General features: G+C 39.4%; 1 pseudogene; it reads right to left on the bottom strand.

Moving 5' to 3' along the window:
• Positions 1-14,300, bottom strand: part of LOC125195046 (agamous-like MADS-box protein AGL11) — a 32,149-nt pseudogene extending 17,849 nt beyond the window's left edge.
• Positions 14,301-22,019: the final 7,719 nt, after the last annotated feature.

Raw genomic sequence — 22,019 nt, 5'->3', positions numbered from 1 at the left:
ACAGACGAACAGATCAATGAAGCGATCATGGCATTCTGCCACCAACCACTGTCATTCGAGTCGACAGGGTCTGTTCAAGTGAGGAGCCCAGACGAGGGAACTGACTTGGGTGAAATGGCAACCAGAGGCCTGGAGAAAAATCCCCTGCCCTATGAAGCCATCACACCAAAGAAGGAGTTGAAGAAATTGCCCGAGACCCTAAAGTATGCCTACCTTTGGGAAGATGAAACATTCCCCCAGTGATCATCAACAGCCACTTGACAGCAGAGCAGGAGAATGATCTACTGGAAGTAATCCGGATAAACAAGAAGGCCATAGGATGGACTCTTTCCGACCTAGTGGGAATCAGCCCCACCTTTGTATGCATCACATCAGAATGGAAGAAGGGACAAAGGCTCGTAGAGACCGGCAGCGTAAGCTGAACCCAAACATGGGGGAAGAAGTTCTGAAGGAAGTCCCGAAGTTGCTGTCCTTAGGTATTATTTACTCCATTCCAGACAGTGAATGGGTCAGCCCAGTTCACATGGTGCCAAAGAAGTCAGGAATACAAGTGATAGAGAACGATAAGAATGAATTGGTACCTACTAGATTGGTGACTGGATGGAGGATGTGCATTGATTACCGGAAGCTTAATGAAGCCACCAAGAAGGACCACTTTCCTCTATCCTTCATTGACCAGATGTTGGAAAGATTGGCTGGGAAGCAATACTTTTGCTTCCTAGACGGATACAGTGGATACTTCCGGATATATGTGGATCCTGAAGACCAGGAGAAGACAACCTTACCTGTCCGTTCAGCACTTATGCATACAGAAGAATGTCATTTGGTTTACGCAATGCACCGGGCACATTCCAGCGTTGTATGATGAGCATCTTCTCAGATTTGCTGGAAGTGTGTATTGAAATCTTTATGGATGATTTCACGGTGTATGGAAATTCCTTTGATTCGTGCTTGGCCAATTTAGATCTGGTACTGAGAAGGTGTCAGGAGAAGAATCTAGTCCTAAATTTCGAGAAATGTCAATTCATGGTGCCAGAAGGAATAGTCCTAGGTCATGTGGTCTCTGAGGGAGGGATTCAAGTGGATAAGGCCAAGGTGGATGTGATCTCGAAGCTACCCTACCCCACGAATCAGAAGGAGGTTAGAGGGTTCCTTGGTCATGCAGGGTTTTATTGAAGATTCATCAAGGATTTCGCAAAAATTGCCCAGCCACTTACGCATCTCTTGCACAATGATGTGGAATTTGATTTTGATGAAGGTTGCAAAAATGTTTTCCAATTGTTAAAGGATAGACTTGTCTCTGCCCCTATAATCAGAGCGCCATATTGGAACCACCCCTTTGAGATGATGTGCGATGCGAGTGATTTTGCGGTAGGAGCGGTCCTAGGTCAGAAGATCGACGGGAAAAGTTATGTCATTTTCTATGCCTCGAAGACCCTCAACTAGGCTCAAAAGAACTATGATACCACAGAGAAGGAGATGTTGGGAGTGGTATACTCATTTGAGAAGTTTCGGCCGTACTTACTAGGGTCGAAGGTGATAGTCTACACTGATCACGCAACCATTAAGTATATCCTGGCCAAGAGAGAGTCTAAACCTAGGTGGATTAGTTGGGTTCTATTACTGCAAGAATTCGTCTGGGAAGTAAAGGATAAAAAGGGGACGGAGAACAAAGTTGCAGATCATTTAAGTCGAATATTCCAAGGAGACACAGAAGAAGCTATATTTGATGCCTTCCCCGAGGAACATCTTTATTATCTATGGAAATCTGCTAGACCTATCAACTGGGAAGCAGTGTTGGTGGTAACAGGTCCAGGAACTTCAGACAAAGGGAAGCATCCGTTGAATGCAGAGCCATGGTTCGCTGACCTGGCTAATTACTTAGTCACAGGAGAAATGCCAGCTTCCCAAGAAATTTCCCGGGCCCAGAAGATGAAGCTAAGGAGTGAGGCTAGATATTATTTCTGGGATGATCCTTATCTCTGGAAGATGTGCTCAGACCAAGTAATTCGACGATGCATTCCAGAGTTGGAACAGAGGGATGTTCTCAACCATCGTCACGCCCTGGCGTATGGAGGTCATTTCGAAACCAGGAAAACTGCCAGAAAGGTCTTGGATAGCGGATTCTATTGGCCAACCCTGAACAAGGATTCTTTTGAATTCTGTCAAGTTTGCGAAAGATGTCAACAAACAGGAGGGATTTCAAGGAGATATGAGATGCCTCAAGTGCCAATAATAGTTTGTGAAAATTTTTACGTCTGGGGAATGAATTTCATGGGACCGTTCCCGTCTTCTCATGGTAACACTTACATCTAGGTTGCAGTGGATTATGTATCCAAATGGATAGAGGCAAAGGCTACATCCACCTGTGAATCAAAGGAAGTAGCTAAATTTCTGAAGGCCAATATTTTCAACAGGTATGGGGTACCCAGAGCTATTATCTCAGACCAGGGAACGCATTTCTGCAACTGCACCATAGAGGCTTTGATGAGAAAATACAGTGTGCATCATCGGCTGTCTTCACCATATCACCCCCAGTCAAATGGTCAAGCTGAAGTCTTGAATAGGGAAATCAAAAGCATTCTGGAAAAAACGGTGAATACCACGAGGAAAGATTGGAGTAAGCGCATTGACGATGCTCTATGGGCATACAAGACTGCTTACAAAACACCGATCGGGATGTCACCTTATAGGTTGGTGTTCGGTAAGATGTGTCATCTGTCCGTGGAAGTGGAACACAAGGCATACTGGGCCTTAAAAGAGATGAATATGAGGGCGTCGGCCTGTGAAGAAGAACGGAAGCTGCAACTACAAGAACTGGAGCCATTTGACTCAGCCATGTGGTATAAAGAAAGAACTAAGCTGTGGTATGATAAGAATCTCCGGGTCAAGGAACTACGAGTAGGGCAGAAAGTACTTCTTTTTCAATCTCGGCTCAAACTTATGCCTGGGAAGTTGAAATCCAAATGGATAGGACCATACACGATCATTGGCCTTCGAGCAAATGGACCAGTGGAGATCCAAGGAAGCGCCCCAAACTCGGTTCCTTTCCTAGTCAATGGACACAGGGTGAAGGTATAGGGATAATGCAGATCTGCATGTGGTGGAAGAAAGGCCACTGCATGCATCTGCTTTTATTTCCTAATTGGTCAGGCAAATGGATATTCTCAATGAACTCCTAGGTCAGGTAAAATGGGGAATAGAAGTTTATCTGTACACTAACCTAGGAAGTCTTGAGAATACTCGTTTGCTAGTGTAAATAGTTTAAGTGCTTTCTAATATAAGAAAAATCCAAACAAATTAAAAATTTAATCTTCCAAAAATATTTTTGAAGCACCAAACTCTTTGGGGAAATTGTTCTGTCACTCATGATCCTCGACTCGAAAATTTGGTGTTTCATTTTTTTTTTTGGAATTGTGAGTTGCTAGGGGAGGAAGAGTTTTCACAGTGAGAATTTGGAGGGAAGGCAGTTACTTTTTGAATTTCAAATTCCGTTTTTCTAGTGGTCGTACGGTTGCTTACATCACCGAGAAACCGTTCGCCTGCCCACCCTGAAAAGCCCATCGCCTTTTCTTTTCACATAAAAAATTTCAACCAACTTTTCTCTCTCTACTCTCACAATTCTCTTCTCTATTTTCCCCAAATTTCTCCCAAACCCTAACCCAAATTTTACCCTAGTTTTGCAAGTGTGTGCAGGAAGAAACCATGGAGAAGGCCCAGAATCCTATTGCGAGGAAGGAGGACCCCTCCACCAAACTACCGTCCGGCGATTCGTCCAAACAGCCGCCGGTTCTGGCGACCTTTCCAGTCCTCGATATATGCTCGGAGTGACGCCCAACTCCCATTCCAGAACCCCCTACCGTCGGAAATCCCGAGGAGGAGGCGTTTTTAAAGAGTTGGAGGAGAAATTTGGCAGTAAAGAGGAGGCCATGAGAATCTTATCCCGCTTTTCGGCGATCCGCCAACAACCGCAGATGATACCACGAATCAACGGCCCAACCACCTATTCCACACTCAGAAGGAGCCCAACCCCAAGATCTATCACATGCAGAAACTGGGCCGAGCCCAGGCATCGGAGAGCAGGGAAAGGGTGGTGATGGACCTGAAGAGGAGAGCGTCAGCGGTTTCGCGGACGAGATTGATGGGATGGCGGTGGACTACTCTGTGAATGGAGCCGCGAGGGAAGGTAACATATTTGTATTACCGTCTGTTGAGGGGGAAAGCCCTATTGTGAAGTCTGTGGAGGGGGAACCCATGTGTTGAAGTCTGTATATTGAGGGGGGAACCCCGTTTGAATCTGAGGGGGCAACTCCGACCGTGTGTACTTAGGGAGAAATCCCTGGGAAATCTAAGGGGGAAACCCCAATCGTATCTGAGGGAGAAATCCCTGAAAAACCTGAGGAGGAGACTCCGAAACTATCTAAGGGGGAAACCCCGACCATGTCTGCCAAGGGAGAAATCCCTATAAATTCTGGAGGGGATGAGGTCCCCGTTATTGCTGAAGAAAAAGGGCCTACGGATGATGGGCCATTGGAAGTTGTAGATCTGGACGAGGTGCCAGAATATTCACCGGTGAAACCAAAGTTCAAGAGAAGGACGAGAAGGAGTCTGCTGGATGAGGTGGATGAAGGAGAGAATCGTGGGTCTGAAGGAGAGGTGGATACTGCAGAGGAGCACCGGAAAGCCATGGAGCGCAAAAGGAAGGGTAAGACAGTGGCTGCTCCTAAGTCCAGGAAATTGCAGCGAATCTCCTCGATCAAGGAGGAAGCACTGACGCCGCCCTGTGCACCATCAAAATTTCCCAGACCTGGCAGTCCAGCAGAGGAGCCCGAGTCAGAGGAAAAGTCTGAAGAAAAAGAGGTGCCTAATTTCGAGCGGACAGAGATCTGGTTAACAAGAAAACTCCCGACGTCCATGGTGAAGTTTGATGACCCAAGCGAGCACAGACATACAAGGACAAGAGTGCAGTGGGCAAGTTGGCCAAGTCAGGGAAGCGCTTTGATCTGAAGGTTCTGGAGTACATCGAGTTAGAAGAGGAATTCCTGTCTTACATCAAGGACATTGGCTTCGAATGGTTGCTAAATCATAGTGATCAGGAGGTACCGCTCATAGCAGCGAGGGAGTTCTTCTCGACATTCAAGATCAAGGCAACCATTGACCCGGATGCAGATGTGATCTCTTTCCGCCTTTTCAACATAGAGCACGAGATGAGCATTAGGGAATGGTCTCTGAGGATGGGATTGTTCACAACTGCTGAAGATGATGAAGGGATCTGGAATGAGCGGATGTTTGGACCGCCAAAGCATACCCCAGGATTCTCACCTCAGACCGCATGGGAGTCCATCACGCATGGAAGAAGTGGTAAATTCAAGACAAGTGTTTCGAGAGGCTTACACATCACAAACCATCTCTTAAGATTTGCGCAAGAGTTTATTGGCTACAATTTGATGGGAACCGCGAGCTCTGCCCTCATCACCACTGGGTTATACTTCACATGGTGCATGGCTAAACGTATTAAAGTCCACTTTGGATACTGGTTAGCACAAGCCTGCCATCAAGTGGCCGCAAACACCTCTCGCCACATGTACACTTGTCACTTGCTGGGTGCCTACATACAACGTAACTACATCCTGAAGCTCGGGAAGGCGGAACCAGATGTGACAATGTGTGAGCCACCAGAGGTGTTTAGTCTGGATTATTTCTTTAACAAAGGGTTGTTGTACATGGAGGGAGAAGAGGTCTGCTTCTACGATGTAGGGGCAAATGTGGACAAGGTGAAGCGTGAACCGATCCTGATGGAGGAGGTGACCACTGTGGACGTGGACGAGCCGCAGAAAGAGATGGTTGTGATGAGAGAGGAGACCGGTGGAGTCAAGAAAGAGCTGCAGGGGATTAAGGGGAGTCTGGATGCCCTAGCCGAGCGGTCATCTGCCCAAAATGATAGGATGACCGATGCGGTCAGGATTATGAAGAAGATGGCAGAATGGTTGGGGGAGATGTTTCCCCAGACCCAGCAGAAGCTGCCCTCTGGACCAAGTAACGTGATTAGGCAGCCCGGTCAGGGAAGCTCCTCCCAACAGCAGCTACCACCCCACTCTAAGCCTTTGGTAGCCTCACATGCATCTCCAGCCTTTGCGTCCGTCTTAGTAAGAAAGCCCATGTCGAAAACCCCTGTGATCTCTGAGGAGGAAACGCCGGCATCACCGTCAAAGAAGAAGTTGAAAGTGAACCGCCCCAACGTACCACCCAGGTCTGGCTCCCAAGGGAGCCAGACTCAGAATTGAAACCCCCATTGACCGAGTAAATTTTATTTTCAGTTGTTTAGTTTTTGTTTTATATGTTTATGTTTTGTTTGTGTTGAGCATGTATAGTTGTTTTTCTGTGTGTTCTCCCACTTAGCCCAATCTTTGATCTAAGTGTGAGAAGTTTTATTTAAATAAGCATGCTTTTTTTCTGTTATAATGTGGTTTTCTCCCACTTAGCCCAATTCTTGGTCTAAGTGTGAGAAGTTTATGTATATATTCAGCATGATGTTTCTGTTTTGTGTACTTGTTTTCTCCCACTTAGCCCTTGGTACGGTCTAAGTGTGAGAAGTTTTCTTTTTTTTTTGTTTTGATTATGTGCACCAACTCCCTTATTTCCCCCTTCACTAGGATAGCTTGGAGACAAGCTGGAGTGAAGTGGGAGGGAGGGGGTAGGAGAGTTGGTACAGTTTGTGCTCAGCATTTGTAAGAGTCCCTAAGTCTAGGAGTTAGTAAGTTTTTTTTAGGTTATGTGTTTTAAGCATGAATTAGCAAGGCTAATAAGGCAAGATTCCCTTAGGGAGAGTAATTGAAAATAGGATGCACTGCAACTTTGAGGCCTCTTTCCTTAATAAGCTAAAATCGGTTTGGCAGAAGTGAAGAAGATAGAAGATTCCTTAGCGGATCTAGTTGTGAAGCCTCGTAATATCAGTGAGTTATAAGCCTTAACATCGAGCGCTAACAATTTAAAAAGGGGACTGCCACCTGATGCTTAGGGAGAAAAATATAGAAAGGAGAATAGAAAAAAAAGAGGGAAAAAAAAAAAAAAAATATATATATATATATATATATATATATAGGGGTGCGTTAAAATGACAACACTCTTAAAATGACACTGTGACACCACGCTAGACTGCAATATTATAAACGCTAGACTGCAATTGCAGTCCAGCGAATTGGATATTGCAGTCAGCGAAAATTTACCCTTGAGCAATTTTTATGATTGCCACATGGCAGCTGATTATTCGTCCATGTGTACCAATAATTGGTTAGGATTGGTGGTATGGTGTTACCTTAAGAGGTGTTGTCATTTTAACACAAACCTATATATATATATATATATATATATATATATAGGGGAGCACTAGGGTGCCCCCTTATTTAGAGTCACAACGTACATCCAATCTGGTGCTGCCATGTGGCACAAAACATGCAATATTTTAAACACAAAAATGCAATCTAGTTGTATATGCATTTTCGCAGATTGCATTTTAGTTGTATGTAAATTGCATTTTATAGTGTTGAGTTTTGCATTTTCACATAAATTGCATTTTTTATTGTTAAGTTTTGCATTTTCACATATAAAAATGCAATTCGTCTATATATAAAATGCAAATTAAACAGTCAATATCAAAAATGCAAAACTCAATGATAAAAAATGCAATTTGCATATAACAAAAATGCAATCCGCCGAAATTCATTTATAGCTTCTACAAATGTGTATTGCATTTTTCTGTATACAATATTGCATTTTTCGTGCCACATGGGAGCACGTGGTTGGATGTACGTTGTAACTTTAAAATTAGTTGTTATACTAGTACATCCCTATATATATATATATATATATATATATATATATATATATATATATATATAGGGGTTCACTATGGTGCCACCATAGATAGGATAACACCATACCACCAATATAGTCCGTTAGATCTCATTTATGGACGCCTAGGATTAAGTTTTATGAAAAAACACGGATTTGCAGTCTACTGTATTAGATATTGCAGTCTACTGTATTAGATATTGCAGTCGTGGTAAACTGCAATTTTGTTGTGGTAAGACTGCAATATTCAATGAACAACACTGCAATCTGGTAACGTAAAATTAGAAATTTCCTATTTACCCCTCCGTGTTTTTACACGTGGCAGCATGACAAGCACACGATTTTCAGATCCAATAGCCTAAAATGGTGGTATGGTGTTACAATAAAGAGGGTTGTCATCTTAATATATATATATATATATATATATATATATATATATCTGGAGGAATAAGCTGGACGAAGTCTAGAGGAGGGAAATAAAAAGAAAAAAATATATATTTTGGAGGTATAAGCTGGACGAAGTCCAGGAAACAGGAGGTATAAGCTGGACGAAGTCCAAGAGAAGAAAAAAAAAAGGAAAGAAATAGGAAAGGGGGTTAGAAGGAGAAATTCTCATAACCCGAAGCATAGGTGGCAGAAAATAACTTAGAGCGCTTGATCCTAACATCCCTGGTTAGGAATGAGTGATCGAGTGAATCCAACAATTGGTAAAGCTAAAGGCTATCTGAACAAGCTGACAAACCAACTAGGTGGAAGAAGAGAATGGGAAGATTTGGAGAGTGTAGACTATTGGATTGACCTTAAACTTGTGGGGACGGATGCTTAAAAATCTGAACTAATTCATGCCTATGTGTTTTATTTTCTTAAGTGTTTGTTTTTCTTTCCTTTTCTTTTGTATGTCAGTAGGGTGTCTAGGTCTAGGAGTTTTTAGTGTGTCGGTCATGGAATAACCATGCATTGAAATTTGCCTTATTTCTTTTTCTTGTCTTTATACTTGAGGACAAGTATGGTTTAAGTGTGAGCAGTTTGATAAGGCTAATTTCATGCATTGGTTATGGGGATAAATTCTGTGATTTCCTGGGTCTAACAAGATTTTATAAGCCAGGTGTGTAGAGAAACCGCCAGCCCCAGAAAGAAGAAGAAGATTACCTGGAGGAAGAAGTTGGCAGGAGAAGTGAGCAGAAGAGGGAAGAGTTGCTAGAGGAAGGAGCATCCAAACGGAGAGCAAAATGAGAATCACAAGAATAGTCTAGAAGCTCTACCCACTATAAATAAGAGCACGCGTTCAACATGAAAAGGATCTTTTCTCAACATCGGTTCTTAGCTTAGCTTTTCCATTTTTCTACACACCTTTAGGGGAATCATCTTGGGGGGTTCACGTTTCTGATTCAGTTGTGGTGTAACACCGTCTCCACGGAGGCGAAGATACAATCGTTCATTTGCTTTCTGTTTACATTTCGGATTTCCCGAGTCTTCACTGTTCGAAGCTCGGTCGTATTTTGTTATAATCTCGTTGGATATCGCACTATTTTATTATGGGATTTACATTTATGTTCTGTTTTATGCCATCTTTATATTTCCTCTTGCTTTCGATGCTTGTTGATGTTTGATGTGATGTTGGAGTTTGAATTGCGCGGAGTAGTTGATTGGTTGGCTTGTTTAGATCTGCGAAGATTGGAGATGAAAATGGTGTTTGATTGTTGTGGATGGCTTGGATCCGGAGTGGATGAAGCGTCCGATGTCTGGATGTGTTCACGTATGCATGGATATGATAGTTGATTTCTGTTTGTGTGTTTACCTCGTTTAGTAATCGTAGATCTGTTTTAGTTTCAGTAGTTCTTTGTGTTAATCGTTTTAATTTCGTTTGCCATGTTTTGATCCTTGCTTGCTCTGTTTTGCATCGGTTATTTCATGATAAAAGTTAGAGAAGATGATGTCGTTGTTAGTTAGTCCTTTAGTTGGTTAATCTGCAGCTTTTTTCCGTCGTACTATGCCGTTTAGGGAAATGGTCCCCACGTTTCGTTTTTCCTCTGTCTAGTCTAATTTAGGAAGTCGTTTACCAAGTCCAGTAGTTGTTTCGAATGCTTTTGGTTATTATGCATGTTATGTTGTCTCTGCCTAGATCTAGCTGTTAGAATAGAACATTTCATTTCCCAAGCCTAGGAATTAAATCTCAACCCCGAAAAAAATTACGTGGCAGCAGCCAAAAAATAGTTTCCAGATCTTTTAGCATGTTTACTTACGCATTTGTCTCTGTGGATTCGATCCCTGCTTCTCTGTACTAACCTTTATAGCATAGCGGGTTGAGGGTTTTGAAAAGCTAAGGAAGTGATTGTGTTCCCTACGACAGGTAACCCAAAGGTTCTCTGAGTTCCTAGACTCGGTGTCTAGTGGATTCTCTGGATCGGGAGATTTTTGATTTAAACATACCTCGCTGACTTAAGGCTCTTCAGCATCTTTGTCTTAACTTTCGGCTACGCCGACATTAAAAAAAAACCAACAATTGTTATCAATATATTGGACCCCCAACGTTAAAACCCTGCGTCTGCCACTGTTTGCATAGATGGATGTGTATGTTCAATTTTTGACTAGCTAGTACGCAAACGCACGACATACTATATGATGTTCCGACAATCGTGCACTTGTGCATAAAGATATCGGTTTTAACCGAACACTTATGCAGAAAGATGCTCAGTTTTAACCAAACTGCCAATTCGGTTAGGAATCAGATTTTCAGTTCAAATTTTAGAATTATAACCAGCTATGTCGAACATAATCGAAAATGACTTTTGAGTTCTACATGTCCCATTTGAATTCAGATTTTGAAATCGTGAACGACATTTGTTTCGAGAGGACATAACCAAGAAAAGTCATGAAAAAACTATTCACAAAATTTACATAAAAATAGAGTAAATGCCAAAATTGATCCTAACATATGGCTATTTTACGTTTTTGGTCCTAAACATTATCTTTTGGATTTTGTGGTCCTGAACATATGGAAATTTGATAATTTTGGTCCTCCGTCAACATTTTCGTTAAAAACTAATGTAATTCCGATTTTGACCACATTAAACTTTTAATTCTGATTTTTTACTCCTAATTATTTTTAATACATAAAATAATTATAATTAATCTACTTCAATTTCACCAAATCAAGTAAAAATCCAATCAAGAATAAACCTTCAACGAGCAATTACAAACACAGCAAATCAAATCTAAAATGTAACAAGATTTCACCTTTCCATTCGATCTTGCAACCCCAGCATGTAATTCTTGTAGTGATTCTCAATAATCTGCTTCGCCGCTGCCGCCTTCTGCCTTGTCATCGGCGAAGACACCGCCTCGTCGGGATCCAACCCGAATGCTCGATGGGCCCGCAGCTTCATCCGCGGGCTCTCCATTCCGACCACGCCGCTCCCTTGTCCCCTACCGCCGCCGCCCTCCATCAGCAAAAACCCAGATCAAGAATGGCAGCTACTGCAGCAAAAGGAGACGAGAAGTGGAAGCTTCCCCAATAAAGGCGCAAACTTTGATGCGAATTCAGACTGTTTTAACCGTTTGCAGTGAGAATTACGTGGTGTGAAATGTGAAAATTGAAAATGGCGAAGGATGAGGGGAAGAGAAAGAGGATTGAGAATATTTAATTCTAATTTTAAAAGAATATTTATAAAAAATAATTAGGGAATTAATTAGGTAGTAAAAAGTCAAAATTAAATGTTTAATGTGGTCAAAATCGGGATTAAACTCGTTGACCGTTAGTTTTTAACGGAATTGTTGACGGAGGACCAAAATGATCAAATTTCCATATGTTCAGGACCACAAAATCCAAAAGATAATGTTTAGGACAAAAAACGTAAAATGACCATATGTTCAGGACCAATTTTGGCCTTTACTCTATAAAAATATCCAAAATTAGCCAAAAGTTTTGGACCAAAACCACCTATTACCTAGCGAGGTCGGTTACGATTCCATTTATTTGGAACTAGAATAGTAGTTTTGTGCATCAGAAGAAAAGAATTTTACATTCAACCATATACTAAAATGGAGTTTAACAGAGAAAGAGAGTGATAAGGGTATTTCCCTTATCACGATGTCGGAGACGATAAAAGAGATAAAAGAGAAGTCCCGGGAGGCGGAATCCCGTCACAACTCGAGCTTTAAATAAAGTACTAAATTAAAACAGAAAGAAACGTAAATTCATATATTCATTGATTCGTTGAATGAAAGGAATAACAATGACACCTATTTAGAATGCTAAATACCCTTAACTTAATGAACAAGAAAATATCCTAAACATATATGGAAAAGATATAACAAATCACTAATTAATTAATTAATAAAGATATGGGGATCTACATATAGATATGCACGTATCAACTCCCCCGCGGTTAAAATCCACCCTGTCCTGAAGGTGGAAACCAAAAAGCAATGCAAAACGTCGACAACAGAAGCTTTGCGAGGCATCCCTCCGGGTCAAATGGGCAGAGAACAGATGATTTTCTCACTTCGTACAACTTTGCAACCGGAATGGGTAAATCGAGAATGAATGGTGAATTATGCATATCCAAATCACTAACACACTTAGTTGTAATATCTGATAAAGCAATCAAATCTGCTAACTGAGGTTTATATAACTCTAGTGAATATATATCCCATGTTTTCAAAGTTAAGGTGTTTAGCAAGAAACGATCATCTGCCATAGTCGACTTTGGCTTCTTGAAGATGATGACTTGACCTTCAGCTTTACTCTCTGACTCGTCCAAATCAGCAACTCCCGAGACTACGACCGAAACATTCAAGCTCCCATCCAAGTTCCATTCATTATCCGACTCATTTAATCTAATTCCACAGATATCGGGGCTGCACAACGGAGAGATCGCGACTGGGGGAGGCGGGACAACAGGCAGTGTTGTTGTTGCTGAGCAGGAGGGCTGTCGTGGTGGTGGTGGTGGCGGCGGCAGTGCAGCAAGCATTGGCGCTGCTGAGCAACAATGACTCTGTGGCGGTGGTACTTGTCGAAAGGGCTGGTATTCCTGCTGTGGCGGCGGCTGATAGAGCACGGGCTGCGGTGGTAGCTGCTGGTTGAGCCATGAGTGGTATTCTGTGGCTGAACCTTGCTGCTGCACGTAACAACTCTGGCCAAAATAGGTCAGGTGTTCAGGTGGTTCCGAATACGGCTGGCGGTAGGGATTAAGCTCGTATGTAGGCGGTGGTGGCGGTGGCCAGCCGGTCGGGGGCTTCCAATCGTATGCCGAAATTCCTTGCTGAATCGGTCGTCCAGGTGAATCCCAGCACGTAGGTTGACGTGGCTGTGGGTAGGGTTCTCGCTCATAAGTCGGGGCTGATCCATTGCCGTCGGGTGGGTCAGGATCTGGGCGCAACTGAGGGAACGTGGCTCCTGCCCTACGCTCATGTTCAATCAACCGGGTCTCAAGTCGGGCATGCCAAGCGAGGATATACTCCAACGCTGCGGCTATTGAATTCAGTTGCAAGCCTTCGGATGCTTGCGATATCTCCGGCCATGAACGAAGATTGGCTTCGGCCATGAGTTCGAGGATGAAAGCACCAATTTGATAAGGGTATTTCCCTTATCATGATGCCGGAGACGATAGAAGAGATAAAAGAGAAGTCATGGGAGGCGGAATCCCGTCGACAACTCGAACTTTAAACAAAGTACTAAACTAAAATAGAAAGAAACGTAAATTCATATATTCATTGATTCGTTGAAGGAAAGGAATAACAATGACACCTATTTATAATGCTACACATATATGAAAAAGATACAAATCACTAATTAACTAATTAATAAAGATATGGGGATCTACCTATAGATATGCACGTATCAGAGAGGGTAGGAATTCGTACTTCTCTTTTGCTTCTAGCTCATCAATTGTTCTACTCATCTCCTCAATTTCGTTTCTCCACACCTGCATATATATTTAATTAGAGCATTGTCTTTTACCATAATTTCTTTTATAAAGAGAAATTAATTGCAAATAAAAAGCTTTAAACAAATGATATAAAATTAAACTTGGGTTGATTTCTTTAATTAAAGTACATTAGTTTTACCCCGATTATATCAATATGTTACATGACTCTTCTCAAATCATACCTCCATTGATGTGATGCCTTGTTCATCGATCAGTTTGGGTTATTCCTAATTTAATCTTGTACCTTGTAATTGTCCTTTTTATACTGCAGCAAAAAACGTAATCAGAATCTGAATATAAAGTTGAATAGTAAAAATGAATATAGGAAGAAAAACTACTCGTGAGTCGAAAACTGGCAAGCCTTTCCAGAAGGTGAGAAGACGATGGAGCAACCTCAGTATCGCACAGCACAGAAAGTTCGAAAGTTTTCTTCAATAGCCCATTTCTCCTCTTTGAGAATTTGACCTGCCTATTTGATGGATTCTCTATCCTCTTCAACACTACTTTCCCTCTCCTCATTTTTCCTTTTGCAATCTTACTTTTTTCTAATTCCTCACCAAAATAACGAATCAATGTTATTCACTTGGTTTGGTATACTACTAAACAAAAAAGAAAGCAAAAACAGAGCATGTCTAGATATGACATGATATTCTAGTCCCAATGTCCCATGCAAGTTATATATAGACTATAGAATCGAGAGATAGCATCATGTGTTCACTTTTTTGTGTAAAACTATTTTAATTTAGTACTATAAAAAGTTAATTGCTTCAAATCACGAGTTATCTACTCTGTCGAACCATCCAACAAACAACAAACGGAAAAATTGAAGATAATGATTCTGATATGTGATATAGAGGGAGAGGGACGGTGGGGGGATGATAGACCTTCAATGGTCTATTGCGGAAAATCAAAGAGCACATGAAAATAGAAGATGAACATAAATGATAAAAATCCTAGTTGAGGTTCTAATGGACTTCATTATTATTTAGTCCGGACCCTACTTGATTTGACTTACGAATCGTGGAAGAATAAAGAAGAAAAGTTGACGGGAAAGTAAAGTTGGCAAGGAAAATGATTACCTGGAAAATGAATCTAGGGAAATGATTCCTAATAACTTTACTTTCCTGTGTTTGAAATATATCAAAATATTAAATTTTATATATGATTTAAACACTAACTAAAAATAAACATATTATTATTATTATTTATAAAAAAATAATAATAATATAATTTTTTAATAAATTATTAATTATAAATGATAATAATTATATTATTATATTTATTATTACGATAGATAGTTTAAATATGAACTATCCATCATAATATATAATAATATAATTGTATTTATAGTAACATAGAGTATTATATTATAATCACAAATGACTATAATAATATAATAATTATTATTATTATAACTAAAATATTTATAGATATAATTTTTAAAATTTATATTTTAAAATTTCAGTACAATTTTATTGTTTAATTTTTAATTTATAAAATAATAATAAAAATAATAATAATAATTTATTATTGTATGATTTATATTATATAATTATATTTTAATTAATTAATAAAGTATTATTTATTATTATGATAATAACAATTATATATAAATATTAGAATCATATAGTTATAATTATGATAATTTTAATTATAATATTTATTATACTGAAATTAAGTAAGATTTATAATTTAAAATTATTTTTAAAAAATTAATTAATATAATAATAATTAAACTATACTATATTGCATTAAAAACATAAGCATCCTAAAATTGGAAAAAAGAATACCTAAGAAAAGTTAGGATTCAAAATCCAGGAAAGTTGTACTCTCCTGGTTCCGGGATTCTGATTACTTTCCCAGTTTGATTAAAAACCGAAACAAACACATGAATTTAAAATTTAGAGTGAACTACAAAAATAGTCCCTGAACTATGCGTTTATCTCGTTAATGAACCTTGGACTTTAAAAATATCCCCAGACAACCTTGGACTAAGCGTTTATCTAAAAAATGATCTCTTTTCACTGTTTCGAGACGAAAATACCCTTTTGGGGGGGTTTTGAAGGGTTTGGGCGATTTTGACATTTTACATTTTAAATCTGATATTATTTCAGTGATATACTAAATCTGATATTATTTCAGTGATGTACTAAATCTGATATTATTTCAAAATTATCATTCTTCTTCTCTTTTGCCATCCTTCACTTTGTTTCTTTATTTCAATAAGATTTCATTTTTATAAAATTAATTTTTAAATTTTGATTTTTAAATATCAATAAAAAAATTTAATTATTAAAATTACTATTAAATTACAAATTAATAGTTTTAATCAATACTATTTGATAGTGTCTATTATTTAATCAATAAGATACGACAGATGCCTTAGTTTTAATCAATATTTAATAGTTTTAATCATAAATAGATCATATAACACGATTTATTCTGAAATAAATATGCATCTAATGTAAAACTAATATAAGTATCGTTTATTAATTTGAAAACAATCAAAATTAACTAGAAAATTTCAACAAAAATTCTCTTATATCAAATTTTTAATCAACTTCATAATATTTTTAGTCAAATTCTTCTATACATTGGATGCATATTTATTTCAGAATAAATCGTGTTATATGATCTATTTATGATTAAACTATTAAATATTGATTAAAACTAAGGCGTCTGTCGTACCTTATTGATTAAATAATAGACACTATCAAATATTGATTCAAATTATTAATTTGTTTTAATAGTAATTTTAATAATTAAAAAATTTATTGATATTTAAAAATCAAAAGTTAAAATTTAATTTTATAAAATTCAATCTAATATTGAAATAAAGAAACAAATTGAAGGATGGCAAAAGGGAAGAAGAATGATAATTTTGAAATAATATCATATTTAGTACATCACTGAAATAATATCAGATTTAAAATGTAAAAAGACCAAATTGCCCAAACACCCCAAAACCCTCCAAAAGGGTATTTTCGTCACGAAACAGTGGAAAAGGACCATTTTCGAGATAAACACTTAGTGCAGGGTTGTCTGGGAATATTTTTAAAGTCCATGGTTCATTGGCGAGATAAACGCATAGTCCAGGGACTATTTTTATAGTTCACTCTAAAATTTAAGGAATCAGATTACTTTCTCAGACAGAATCCTGACAACCAAACATGACCAAAAAGATTTAATAATATCTAATCTTAACCAAAACGCGAATACCTCAACAATAATGAAACATAATAATAACAAAATAAAAGAGAGATCGACTAAATCTAACGCAAACTATAATCGCGGTAACAAGCGGGCCTCGATGTCTTCCTCTTCGGCCCTTCTTCTCTTGGGCCCGCGTCCTTGGCTGCTACCGTTTCAGGTTGACTCATAGGTGCAGTTGTCTCGGCATTGTGTCCGGGCCAATTGATTGCCGTCTCTGCCATAACCTTTGTAGTATGTACCTTGGAGTCCCTATCAGGGCGCTTCGAGTTCAATTAAATTATAGTAGTATTAATTTGTATAGAATTAAATGTTCATTTACAAATTAACTGCCCTTTGTTTGTATTATTTTTAGATGTTTGTATTTTTTGAAAATCGAAAGTAGTGGGCCCCTTGCCTCCATTGTCGTCATTGAGTGTACCGGCATGTATAGATGTTGGAGTGGAAATAAGTTGACATATTGTATAACAACTCCACCTAAGGTGCTTCACAATGAAATTCGAATTTACATTTCACTCGAATATGAAATGCACGAACACGTTCTACACGTAGAAATTATGTTGTACATTAGGTCTAGGACAATAAACAAAAACACACTGGCAACAGAAAGACTTCATGTGCTAGTCAACAACCGAGCAAAATCATGATCTTCTTGTTTATTTAATTTTTGTTGGATTTCTTTGATGTATTAATTGTGATACAAAGATACACTAACCGGGCGTAATACAACCCAAATGAAGAACGAAGATAAAAGTACAATAAACTGAATTGAAATAACAAAAACAATAATCAAAACTATAAACCGTAAAGATATAAGCCGAGTCGAGGAGTCCTCTTTCCGCAAGACGAGATACGCCCCGGTAGTGCTCTCGGATTGGTGCGTCGTCCCCAAAGATAAAACGGCTTCGTCTTGTTCGTTGCAGCACTGCAAACATAACAAGCTCCGGCGAACTGGATGATGGCGAGGGCAGAGCTTCAATGGAAGACTATGCAAAGAGAGGGAGAGAGCTATGCAAATGATATGTTTTCTTGTTGTGTCTAATGTTGTGTAGAGAATACAATGGATGCATGTCTATTTATAGGCCAAGTCCACTCATGTGCATTGATGGATTCAACGGCCATTATGTGTGCCATGATGGCTTTGACTGAACCGCCGGGGGGTTACTAGCCGTTACGGGAGCTAGATGAGACTGATGCATCACGACAGGGTTCATCATGAACCTTTTGGTAACACAATACATCGGGGTCCATGGGGACCTTTTGTCACCCGCTATGCGTCGGGGTCCGTCGTGGACCTCTTGGGACCCGCTATATGTCGGGGTACGTCGTGGAACTTTAGCACCCGTTGTGCACTTGGGTCCACTATAATTATTACACGTAATAATTCATCTTATTAAATCAATGTTTAATAACGTTCTCTCCACCAATGTGGGATAATTAAATCTTTTAATTAATCCCTTGGTTTATCTCATAGCTCCTTTATAGCACACCACTGTGACAAACTTTAATTCATAATTTCTCACTCACCGGGAATTGGTTTAGAGAGAATGAATATACCACGGACATCTAATTCAAAAGTAGATCGTCGCTATTGCATTTAATTTTATAAAATTAAATGTCTCGTCACATTTATATTGGTCAAAGTCCATTGACCAAACACGATTCCAACACTTTTAAACTTAAGTGATGAATATTTTAACCTAGTTATCTTTGTTACTTCAATTAATAAAATGAGTTAATGATATGATTAAGCTACTAGCTAATGGATTACATACCATATTTTAAATTTGAGGATAACAAGATTGATCTTTCAACGGCTCAAATAGAGAATGATAATATTACAGTTTATTACTTCAAATTTGTAGAGAGTTATATAAACTAAATAAGTTGGAATTTAAAATGTTAAAACTACAGTTAACAAAATATACTCCACATATTTGCTAATTTATCAAATATAACACAACCTAAAGTTTAAACCACTACAAAGTTCATATTAGAATCTTTTACTCTGGACTTAATCACTTAAAAATCGAATGATGAAGAAGGTGCAGCAATGACAAGTCGAAACATTGCGAATTGGGTAAATAAGAGGCCCAAGCATTTCGACACGTCTCTACAGTCTGAATGATTGATGGGATGTAGGATTGGATGTGTTGGAATATTTGACTCACTTCAAAAAAAAAATTACACTATAATTTTTTTATTTTTGTTGTGTAAATAAAGTCTGTTTGCACTTTGTCGTGAAGGGATGACAGGTTATACATGTACGGTTCTATTGAAATCATGGTCAGTCAATGCAATTAAACAGAGTTGTACAAGTGACAGATTATTTAATTTTGAAACAATTAAATAATTTATAATCGATCTACGCTCCGAGTAGATGGTTGTGGTATATTCATTTTTTCTAAACTGATTCCCGGTGAGTGAGAAATAATATATTAAAATATGTCACGATATATGGAGATATGAAATTAATTAATTAACTTATTAATTTATCTATTTTGGACACGTAGACAAAACAATGTGGCAAATTAGCACACGGACAAAGCTTCGCAGAATGCGTGCACATTGATCGTGTCATCCCGATACATTTCTGAAATGGACAACTGCGTGAGAGGTGTCTAGATACATCCGTCAAGGTTCATGCTCCATGATTGACGTTTGTAACGTCAGTAACGGCTTGTAACTACCGGCAGTTACAGATCATGTCACACATAATGGGTGTTGACTCCATCAATACCAATGAGTGGACTTGGCCTATAAATAGGCATGCATCCTTTACATTCCACAGAACCATATTGCAAACCAAGCATATTATTTGCATAGCTCTGTCCCTTTCTGCGCATAGTCTTCCGGCGAAGCTCTGCCCTTGCCATCATTAAGTTCACTAGAGCTTGTTCTGTTTGCGGTGCTGCAATGAACAAGACGAAGTTGTTTTATCTTTGGGGACGACACGCTAATCCGAGAGCACTACCGGAGCGTATCTCGTCTTGCGGAAAGAAGACTCCTCGACTCGGCTTACATCTTTATAGTTTACAGTTTCGATTATTGTTTTGTTATTTCAATTCAGTTTATTGTACTTTTATCTTCGTTCTTCATTTGGGTTGTATTATGCCCGGTTAGTGTAACTTTGTATCACAGTCAATAATTTCAAGAAAAACCAACAATCGCAAGACGAGATATACTTGCCGTTGAAGAAGGAGTTTGGACTTTAAGCTGAATCTAAAACTTTCGAAACTAATACCTTAACGTGGAGATGGATCACATCGCTGCTTTTCTCGACTCTAACACCGACGTGCCCACTGTTCCTCGTTGGGTCCCTGCTGTGTCCAAAAACCCCCGTCGGGTCTACGACGTTATCCTTGAACACACAAACGCCATGGGCACTAGCGAACCCATTTGGGTCGACTGGTGCATCCACCTTGGGTGGCACCGATGGTTCCACATTAAGTGGTTCCATGAGATCCTTGATAGGATCGAGTGTTGGACCCTTCAGGGTCAACACGGGTGGTAGGGCCTTCGGGGCCAACACAAAACTGACGGCTCCACTATTAGTGGTCCTGTGAGACCACCCTCCAATGGATCAAGTGTTGGCGCCTTAGGGGCCAACACAAGAACTTGTGGTTCCACGTTTAGTGCCTCCATAGAATCCTCTAATGGATTGAGTGTTAGAACCGTCGGGTCCAACACGAGAGTTGATGCATTTGGGATCAACACGACTGACTCCAATGTGGGGGAGAGACCTCATGAAGGTCAATGGACGGGAAGTCCTACTGGACATCTCTCGTCGTCCCATGGAAAAGGTCCTTGGGCGTGTCCCATTAGTCCCAAGGGACATCTACCGCTCATCGGGAGACATTTGGCTCTCGTCCGTTGATGCACTTTTTATTTGCACTATAAATACCTGCAAGTATACAGAGTAGGTATAGTATAGCAAAAGGTTAGTACCGGGTATCGAACACGGGGAAGATGTACACAAAGTGTCTATCTTCTACTAGAACTCAATTACTATCTGGAGAAACAAGAATTTTTGGAAACTTTTGAAAACAGTAAATATTAAAAACAGTAAACAACTAAATGCAAGCAAATCACGGAGAGAAAAGTATAGAGATAAGGGGAATTCCAGGGATGTGCGTTCACTTTTATGGTTATACAAATTCCAAACTACAATACCCTAGCACAGTTAATACTTTGAAAGGACGAGTCACCTAGCTTATGCTCATGCGATACAAACGTTGATTACTAACATTAGGGTTGTCAATCCTAACACGTAACTCCAAAAAGCTCCTAAGACCCTTGAAAAGTCCTCATTCTCAATTAACAGTGCCGTATTAAAGGAAGCTAACTGTAGTGTCTACTAAGTGGATCTAACTCGCTAGAACTCTGTCACAGTTATGAAGCAAGTTGTATTGAATCATACATAATTGTGTCACTCAATTATGAAGCATCATGATTAACTTAGGGAAGAAACAAAGTAAAAACAAAACGGATATTAAATAGAAAACGGAATTGTATAACCAAAGTTGCTACTAACACATCCCTAGAATCCTATGAGTTTAGTTACACATGACTGAATAAACTAAAAACATAGATTGAAGGGAAAGCAATCTGAACATAAAACTAAAGCAAATAAAATCCGTAGGTTGAATCCTTGTCGTTCTTGATGTTCTTGAAATCCTTCTTCAACTCCTTGCACAATTGAAGTACTCTAGCTTTTGATCTCTATGAATGTGTTCTTGTTGTGTGTCCAAAAAAAAAAACTTCTTTTTTGATGAAGCTTGAGGTCCTATTTGTAGGGGAAGATTATTCCTCATCATAGAAGGAAAAGAACTTCAAAATTTGGTAAATCTTGGAGCAAATCTAGGGCTGGTCGGATTCGCCGCCTTTCTCCGGCGGGCCGCCGCACCTTGGCCGGCGGTCGCCAGGCTGGAGTCCAGAGAATCTGACCCTTCGGTGGCGGACCGCCACATGTCCTCCGGCGGTCGCCGGGCGAGACTCTTCTCCTAGCGTAAATTTCCGAGACGGGCC

Source organism: Salvia hispanica, chromosome 4 (genome assembly GCF_029641045.1).
Source record: "Salvia hispanica isolate PSC_SH4W2 chromosome 4, Shi_PSC_v1, whole genome shotgun sequence".
In the NCBI taxonomy this organism is placed as follows: Eukaryota; Viridiplantae; Streptophyta; class Magnoliopsida; order Lamiales; family Lamiaceae; genus Salvia; species Salvia hispanica.
Note: the sequence above shows the minus strand (reverse complement) of the source record. Positions and strands in the feature narration are given on the sequence as shown.